At 33.1% G+C, this 9433-nt stretch overlaps 1 protein-coding gene across 1 annotated transcript in view; it reads left to right on the top strand.

Annotated features, from left to right (window-relative positions):
• The first annotated feature begins 957 nt into the window (after positions 1-957).
• Positions 958-9433, top strand: part of LOC129740016 (mitochondrial dicarboxylate carrier) — a 321675-nt gene continuing 313199 nt past the window's right edge. Inside the window, exon 1 of the mRNA XM_055731597.1 lies at positions 958-961. The gene's annotated coding sequence lies outside the window, so the exon portion shown is untranslated. The remainder of the gene's footprint in view (positions 962-9433) is intronic.

The following is a 9433-nucleotide window of genomic DNA, read 5'->3' as shown; positions in this document are numbered from 1 at the left end:
CAAATTTTCAAAGTCGATACACAATCAATCCAAATTGTAATTCATTACTGCTCGGATAATTTTCATCACGACCATTGAATTTTTTTTTTAAATAAACAGTGTCAACATCGTTTGTACTAACAAATTCGAATAAATTATCACTTTTTTAATTTTTAATAGGATTTTTAAAACAACTCAATTGCGGCTTTTAAAGTTTTGCATAGATTAATAGTTAGTTGAGGGAATTTTACGAACTGTAAACGGATTCATAATTTTAAATTGATTCCTCAGAGATCATATTAATCACATCACAAAATTTTGATATCCAATTATATGAGGCCGAGTTGAGCTAGGGACAATTAAATTGATTATTGAACTAATCAATCATCAGAAACTTTACAATCTTATAACCTATTTATCACTTTCTATTTCTTATGGCCTTTAGCAGGCTTGTGCGAAGGACATGTTCATGGGGAGGGTTTTGAAATTCAAAATTATCGAAAAGCAATAAAAATACCAAAAATAAACAATAAAAAAGGAAAGGAATTTCTAACACCGTTTCAAACTCATAATTACTATACAAACTAAAAAAATTTACTGATAAAAACAACTTAATTTTCAAAACATTTCAAAATGAAAGATTAAAATTTTCGGTAAGTTATGATAATTTTTTTCAAAATAATGTTTTTTATTCTGAACTAGACATTTGTTTCAAACGAATTTCTGAGCGAATTTAAAATAAACGTTTCCAAAATACAAAGTTGAAAACAAATGTCCAATCAGAAACAAAACTAAGCATGATTAGTTGTTAGGAAAACGATAATATAATTGATAATTTTTATTCATCTTAATTTTGAATTCTTTTCTTCATTTTCAACTCAATGGTTGATTGAAAAATTCCGCTGTAGTATTTTGAATTTGAACTAAAGAGAAAGCTAAAAAGAAGAATATATTGATTTTTATTTGAAAGGTTGCAGTGATAGAAGACAGAGATAAACGGCTTAAAAAGCTCATTTTTGAAATTACAAGCTCTGAGTATTTTGTCACTTTTGATTGAAATATGGGGTCCTGGAAAGAACTGAAGATTGAAACTTTGTTATCCTTATTAAAAATTTAGATTTATGTGTCAAGTACACAACAATTCAGAACTTGTTAAAAATATTTCTGAAAATTAAATAGTTTGACTATAAAATTCGGCAAGTTAATAGGAGAATTTAAAAGAAAACTGTACCTACTTTTAAACAATGTTCCGAAAATCAATCATTTTCGATCAGCCATGTGTTACTGCATTCAGAGCAAAATCGAAGCAGTCAATTTTTCCCTTTTCAACCAAATTATATAAACAATCATATAATAACGACGCTTCTGTATTTGAAACATTCCCGCAAAACATGATATGGTAAAGAAGGACGCAGACTATCGTCTCGATGGTGATTGCCTTCCTTGATGGTTTTCAACCTTCTATCAATAACGAATATTATCAACAATGATGCGAGGATAGGCGTTATTGAATGATTGTGGGAACGACGTTCAAAACTTATCATCAAGTATGTCGATCACATTTGAAAAGCCACGTGACGAATAGAAACGGTTGCCCCCGATGGGCCATGGTGTTATTTTATGTATCTAGTTAGTGTTGATGTTCGACAAATATTCAACGGATACGTTCACCACGTGCGTATCACAGCACTCGGAGGTGTAAGTATTCTAGCTTGAAACGAATCCTGATTGCTTTTCTTGAGCGATTTTCCGAACATTGCTTTTAAATTCGGTAAATTTATTTTAAAATTAAAACAAAATATGAAATTAAAAAATATTAGTTTTTTGAAACATTTCAGAAGGTTTTTTCAATAAACACGTTTCACAAGTATTTCTGACATTACTGCAGAAAGTGTAAAAAAACATAATTTCATTTAACATATTTGTTGATAAATGAGAAAATGTGAAAAAACATAAAACTTCAATAATTTTTTTTCGCAGAACTCAAAATTACTTGAAGTCTTGAAGAAATTTATTTAAATTTTTTATTTTAAAATTTGTTTTTAATTTAAGTTTTTTTTAAAGTGCAGAAATTTTTCAAATGCTTTAAACTTATTTCCAAAAGTTTTTTTTAATAACAAAAGCTGATAGAAATATTGCATATTTAGATTCAGGGTACCTACCCAAATTAGTCGAAAAAACCTGTTAAATTCATTGCATCTTAGAAAAATGTAAATTTTATGGCCTTGTGTAGATTTGGTGTTGTGTTCAGCATTTAGAAGAACAAAAAACACGAAATTAAATTTAGTCCGAAATTGGTTTCTTGAAGAATATTTCATATCAGCATAACATTTGTACAGAAATAGACAATTTTTTTAATGGTTCGTTTCAAACTCTGTTCTTATTTACTTACACTTCTTAATAAAAACCCATTCTGAAGACGAGGTAGGATTTGTGTATGTCAAATTTTGAAGATCAATATTCAATTTTCCCATACAAACAAGTTCAAATTTACTCATGTAAACGTTATTTAAAAATTCTGCAAAAAAATCATGGATGAGTTTTGGACCAAAACGAATCTTTTAAGACCCCAGGGTTTGAAAAATTCAAAAATGACCCCAAATCGACTCAGTCTATTCTCCATACCATATTACCTTTTCCCCAAACATTCGGCGTGGAGATTTGTGGAGGGATGACGTACAGCCGGCCTCCGCTAAACATATCTCCACATGTGCTGCACTTCCCTTCCTACTATCGACTACATGGATTTGGCCGGCGTCGTTATTGGTTCATTCAAAAGTAGGAGATCCTCAAGATTGTACAGTGAGATTGCGTTGCTTGCTCCCAGCCCCTTTCATTTGGTTTATTGTACAATGTTTACTATCTCGAACCAATCACGGAGTGCAACCATTATCTATGCCATTGGCCGGGAGGGGCCGTAGGTGGACCGTAGTTGATAGCAAGCTCAAGCTCAAGCTCAAGCTCAAGCTCAAGCTCAAGAAAAAAAAAGTCAGTTAGATTATACTAACAGTCAGTCAGTTAGATAACACTAGTCTACAGTAATTTTGAACTTAGTGACCTGAAGGTCATTTTTAATGTGAAATCGGGCGCTGAAACCGACAATGATATTCAAAAAAAATCTCAGTAGAACGGTTTTTGAGTTATGCTCCAAATTTAAAAATTCGGAAAAATAAAAAAAGAACTTGTACTTAGATTGAAATACATATCTCGGATTACATAACAGTAATTTGAAATCCCTTTTTTGCATACACTAAACGTACCGGAGGCGGTCAAATGACGGTTTTTGAACTTTAAACAATGATTACGCCTTATATAATTGTTTTTTCGCAAATCTAACGACAGGACTATTTTTGTTTTTGAAATGCAAGTATTTTTGCGTTTTTAAATTTTTTTTAAGTATTACGGTTTTCGAATAACGCATGTGGTATACCTATTCATACCACGTGCGGTCAAATGACGGCAAACACCGTTTTCGCTAAAACTCCCTTGTTTCTCAGCCGATTTCTACCAAATTTATAGTTTTGAAAAGCTTATAACTCGACTCAAATATGTTTCTTAGACAATTTTCAGCTACAATCAATAACTATAAAGTTATTTACAGTACAAGAAAATTTTTATGAAAAAACATGCTTCAGGAAAAAGATTGTAAATCAGTTATTTAGTGCTTAAAAAAATTTCACTTAGTGCTTGAGAAAGCTGAAGTTAGAAGCTATATGTTGCACATATGGAACATTTTTTTAAAAATTTTCTAAGATCATGGCCACAAAAAATGTAAAAAAGTTGTGTAAAACCCATACTTTTCAATCAATCAACCGCCAAAGCTGTTCCTGTTACAGTAGAAAATTTCGAAAAAGTGAAATGAAAAGTAGACGTAATTTGTCACATTTTGGCATCTTTAGATTTTTGAAATACGAAGTACATAATTTATGACGACTTTTCAAAGGTAGCTGTTTTTCGAACTTTTTATCTATTTGGATTTTCTAAGACAATTCCTACACCTAAGCTCAGCTTTGCACTGGATTTTGAGTAGGTTAACGTAAGGTTTAGGCAATAAAACTATATGCAAAAGAAAGCGTTTTTATACCGGTTCTAGTGGTGTAACTGCATTGGCGGTGCAATGCTTGGCAAAAATATGATAAATAAAACAGTGAACTAGTTTCTGAATTTTGAGAAGTCAGCACAAATTCTTGCTTGGCAGACGGGCGCAGTGGGTGGTAATATCTCAAAGCTATTTTGCACACGAAGACGGGTGAAAGGAGACGAAAAAATAAACGAGCATTCGCTCAAATTTTCTAGTTTTACTTTCAGAAATATATTTATTATATTTTTGTAAAGCATTGCACCGCCAATGCAGTTACATCACTAGAACCGGCATGAAATTTTCTTTCTTTTGCATATAGTTTTATAGCTGAAACTATACGTTAATGTACTCAAAATCCAGTGCAAAGCTGAATTTGGGTGTAGGGATTGTCTCAGAAAATCCAGATTCATAAAAAGTTTGCAAAACAACTACCTTTGAAATGCCGTCGAAAATTATGTATTTAGTATTTTAAAAATCTAAAGATGCCAAAATGTGACAAATTACGTCTACTTTTCAATTCATTTTTTCAAAATTTTCTACTGTAACAGGAACAGCTTTGGTGGTTGATTGATTGAAAAGTACGGGTTTTACACAACTTTTTTACATTTTTTGTGGCCATGATTTTAGAATTTTTTAAAAAAAATGTTTCATATGTGCAACATATAGCTTCTAACTTCAGCTTTCTCAGGCACTAAGTGAAATTTTTTTTAGCACTAAATAACTGATTTACATTCTTTTTCCTGAAGCATGTTTTTTCATAAAATTATTCTTGTACTGTAAATAACTTTATAGTTATTGATTGTAGCTGAAAATTGTCTGAGAAACATATTTGAGTCGAGTTATAAGCTTTTCAAAACTATAAATTTGGTAGAAATCGGCTGAGAAACAAGGGAGTTTTAGCGAAAACGGTGTTTGCCGTCATTTGACCGCTCGCGGTATGAATAGGTATATACAAAGTGTCGGTATGTTTAGTGTTAAAGGTGAATAAATTTTCTATCGATCTCTCGAACACCATTTTTGCGTCTGATCAACAGTATTGTTGATATTAGTGACTTTATAATCGAAAAAAATTAAAAAAAAAACGCATTTTTCGTTAGAGAAAATTTTGTTCCAGCAAAAGTTTTAGACTCGATGGTAACATTTAAAAAATCTGATTTTTTATGGCCTTAAATGTCAATTTAAAACAAAGATTTAATGTTGTTATTTATCAAAATCGGTTGAAAATTGAAGAAGTTATGGCTACTTCACCATAATTGTAATTTTTGCATTTTTGAATAATTTAACGAACCGCAGTACACTTATCATAGTAGATAGAGGAAGACATCAACAAAGTAGATCTCACTTGGTCCATGTCAAAATTATTTATTAGCTTACCAGAAGGTCACATGCCAAATTTAAGAAAGATCTGACCATAGGGAGGGGTTGCTTGAGTGTCAATCGTGAATGGGAATCTAAGGTATTTTGCCCGGGAGGAACAAAAAATACTGGTTTTTATCAATAACTTTTTTCTTCACTAGCCGATTTTTTATGGTTGATTTTTTTTTAAAAGCCGTCTCAGAGAATAGGAACTTAAATTGAGTTCTGCATATTGTATAAAATAACAATAATGACTGGTATATTCGAACAAAACAAAATAAAAATATTTTCCACATGGAAATAGGGAGTAACATAAAAATTTCGAACTAAGTATAAAATTTAAAAAATTAACAAAGAAATCGATTCAAACTACAAGGAGATATAGACATAAGAGTTCAAAAGTAAAATTAAAATCCTGAAATTGGACTTCATTCAAAACCATGATTCTATGTCTCATATAAAATCGCAATTTCAAATCAAGATTTGAGAGACAAACAACAAATGAAATTCAAACTAAAAATTGTGTTTCAAAGTTGCTATCAGAGCCAAAACAGTAATTGCAAAATTTATGTTAAAATCCACGTGTTTATTTCAATTTTTTTTATCTTTAAAACACAAAAAATCATTATACAAGTAATACAGATTACAATTTTAAATTAAGAAAGAAATTCTTCTTAAATCAAATATTAAAAAACAAAAACTTTTGTCAAATAGTTCTTCTTAATGTGTTAAATGTAACATTTGAAAACATAGATTCTCAATGGAAAATTAATGTGCAAAACACATTATCATAAAACTGGAAGAAGATGAGATTAAAAACCTACAAGCATTCATGGTCGGAGAATCTCTCAATGTAATTCGCAATTAAACAATGAGAGTGTTTAGTGATTTAAATAATCTGAGAATAGTCAACTAGGAAATGATATGCTGGATTCAGGATATTTGATTTAGTTGATAGAAGATCGTTTTAAAATGAAAGTACATGTATCATAATCAATAATATGAAATTTGGGGTCATTTTGTTGGAAACGTTTCATTTCGAATAAAAAATCTTTGACTAAAATTGGAGTGAAAATTCAATTGAGAACCTCAGTATTGCTGATTTGTCCATACAATAGTTGATCCATTTTTTAAAATGAATTTTCGGAAAAGAGTGTAGAGTGTAACCAACGCAAAAGTTAGAAATGATCGAAAAGCTAACATTTATTTAACCCATACTCATACTTATTTATACTCATACTTATTGGGGTGTCCCGAAATTTCATAATGTCTGGGAATCTGGGGGCTCACCCTCCAAATGGTAGATTAGGATGTGGAGAACAAAGTTTTGTATGGGGCCGACTGAAAAAAAATCATATTGAAAGGTTCCGCAAAGGCGATCTTTGAAAAAAAGTCCACTTCCAAAAGATTTGATTATAAATGAATTCTGGGTCCAAAAGTTTTCACAAAATTTGGGTATTTTATAATTTTTAATTTTGTTTGGGTTAAATACTACACGTAAAAAATGAAAAATGAACCAAATTTGTATCAAAATTGAAAATGACCATGTTATTTTCAAGAAAATCAATTTATCAATTTTTTTGGTCTAAAAATTTTGTATTCAACTGACCAAAATGTGTGCCTAGCTAGTTGTTGTTTGTTTGTATCATCGTGTTCACGGTTTAATCCTTAATAAGAATCACAATTTAGGATATTTTTTATTTATTTTATCAAAATCGTCTTAATAAAAACCTACTTTAAAATCAAATTAATTGCAAAAAAAAAGACTTCGATAGTTCAAAGAAATCATCAGAAAGCTATATGCCAAATTTTAGCTGAATCTGACAACGGAAAAGGGTTGCACTGAATCTCAAGTGTGAAAGGGATTCTGAGACATTGTGTTCTGAAGAAGCATAGAAACTGGTTTTTCATCAAATACTTTTTTCTTTACCAATCGATTGCTTAATTATGTAGATTTTATTTCAACTAAGACTAAGTTTTCACCTGAAAACTGCAACTTGGCACCATACAAAAATTTATTTTCCAAATCATAATCTAGGGGAACATGCCCTATTATGCGCCACCTAAGCGAATTGCTGATTTTCTATGTATTCCACGTACAAATTGTGTTAAAAATGGGTGTAATCGTTGAAGAAAAGTGTTATCTACAAATGCCTATGATTTTTTATTACTCAAATCGCTATAATTGCTTCAAAAACTTGATTTTTTAAAACTATATTCAAATCCACAGAACAAAACTGTGTTGCAAATACGCGCCGCTGTGTATTCAATACGCGCCTAGCAGCCGAACACACCCGAAAGCAGCCGAAGACCGAAAACACACCAATACTTCCAGACACTTTGACTGAAAAGAAACCAAAATGGACTAATCAAAATTTAAAAAAAATGGAAAAGCTGATTTTTTGGGCAGAATTAACGCTCAAAATATGGTTTTAGACATTTTGTTCATTTTCAATGAAAATTGGCCTTTTTGAAAAATTTATGCTATTTTCAGCCTACTACGATTGGCGCGTTATAACGAGCGCATGGGCCGGGATAGAACATACCCATAAAAAGCATACCTTTGCGAGTTCAGTATGATTTTTTAGCATAAAATCATAGTTTAGATTCTGCTCTATCGATGTGTCAGGTAATATTGTCTTATTCGTTTTTCTCTGCTTGGTGACACATTATTGAAAGTGTTTTAAAATTTAGATCGAAATGAAGAAAAAACCTAAATTGTGAAATTATCACGACTCAGGGGCATTTTAAGGAAAAATTCATACTTGCCATGGCGTATAACAGCATTTAAAACAAATTGGTAATATTTTGCAGGCTTAAAATGTTTCAGAATCATCAAAACAAGGGTGGCGCGTATTAGCCACATGGGGCGTTATATGAACTTTTCCCCTACTATTTGGAGGGTAAGCCCCCAGATTCCCAGACATTATGCAATTTTGGGACACGCTTATACTCATGCTTATAAAGTGTGCGTTCAAGATTGCCTGATTTTATTTATTTGCTTGCCAGTGAAGTTCAAGAAAGCTGCGAATGAAACAAAAAACCATTATTTCTCAGACTTTCATCATATTTTCTTTCAATTTCAATATCTGTACTGCAAATCTTATTTCAAAAAATAATAAATACCTACCTATTTTCCTCCGTTATTATTTTATTTTTATTATTTACATAGTATTCCGTCTCACGACATAACTTGACGAACATAATTCCTAAAATTCACTCGGTTCATAGCAACCGTTCTCCAATTTCTCGGGCACCCCACGTTCGCCAGATCACGCTTCACTTGGTCTAACCACCTCGCTCGTTGCGCCCCCGCTCGTCTTGTTCCTACCGGATTCGTAGCGAACACCTGTTTTGCAGGACAGTCGTCCGGCATTCTCGCAACATGTCCCGCCCAGCGTATCCGGCCAGCCTTCACCACCTTCTGGATACTGGGTTCGCCGTAGAGGCGCGCGAGCTCGTGGTTCATCCTTCGCCTCCACACTCCGTTCTCCTGTACGCCGCCAAAGATGGTTCTTAACACTCGTCGCTCGAATGCTCCGAGTGTACGCAGGTCCTCCTCGAGCAATATCCATGTCTCGTGCCCGTAGAGAACAACCGGTCTAATGAGCGTACAGGTACAGGTACAGGTTACACTTCGTGCGAGGGCTAAGTCTTCTCGACCGCAGTTGCTTGTGGAGTCCATAGTAGGCACGACTTCCGCTGATAATTCGCCTCCGGATCTCACGGCTGGTGTCATTGTCTGCGGTCACCAGTGAGCCGAGATAGACAAAGTCTTCGACTATCTCCAGCTCGTCGCCGTCGATCGTGACCTTGTTATTACTGGACAAGCGGGTTCGGTCGGTCTCGGATCCGCAGGCCAGCATGTACTTCGTCTTGGACGTATTAATCATCAACCCAATCCTTCCTGCTTCGCGTTTCAGTTTGCGGTAGATCTCCTCCACCGCCGCAGATGATCTGCCGACTATATCAATGTCATCGGCAAAGCAGATAAGTTGACTGGATCTGTTGAAAATC

Source organism: Uranotaenia lowii, chromosome 1 (genome assembly GCF_029784155.1).
Source record: "Uranotaenia lowii strain MFRU-FL chromosome 1, ASM2978415v1, whole genome shotgun sequence".
Lineage (NCBI taxonomy): Eukaryota > Metazoa > Arthropoda > Insecta > Diptera > Culicidae > Uranotaenia > Uranotaenia lowii.
This window is presented reverse-complemented; position numbering and strand designations above follow the sequence as displayed.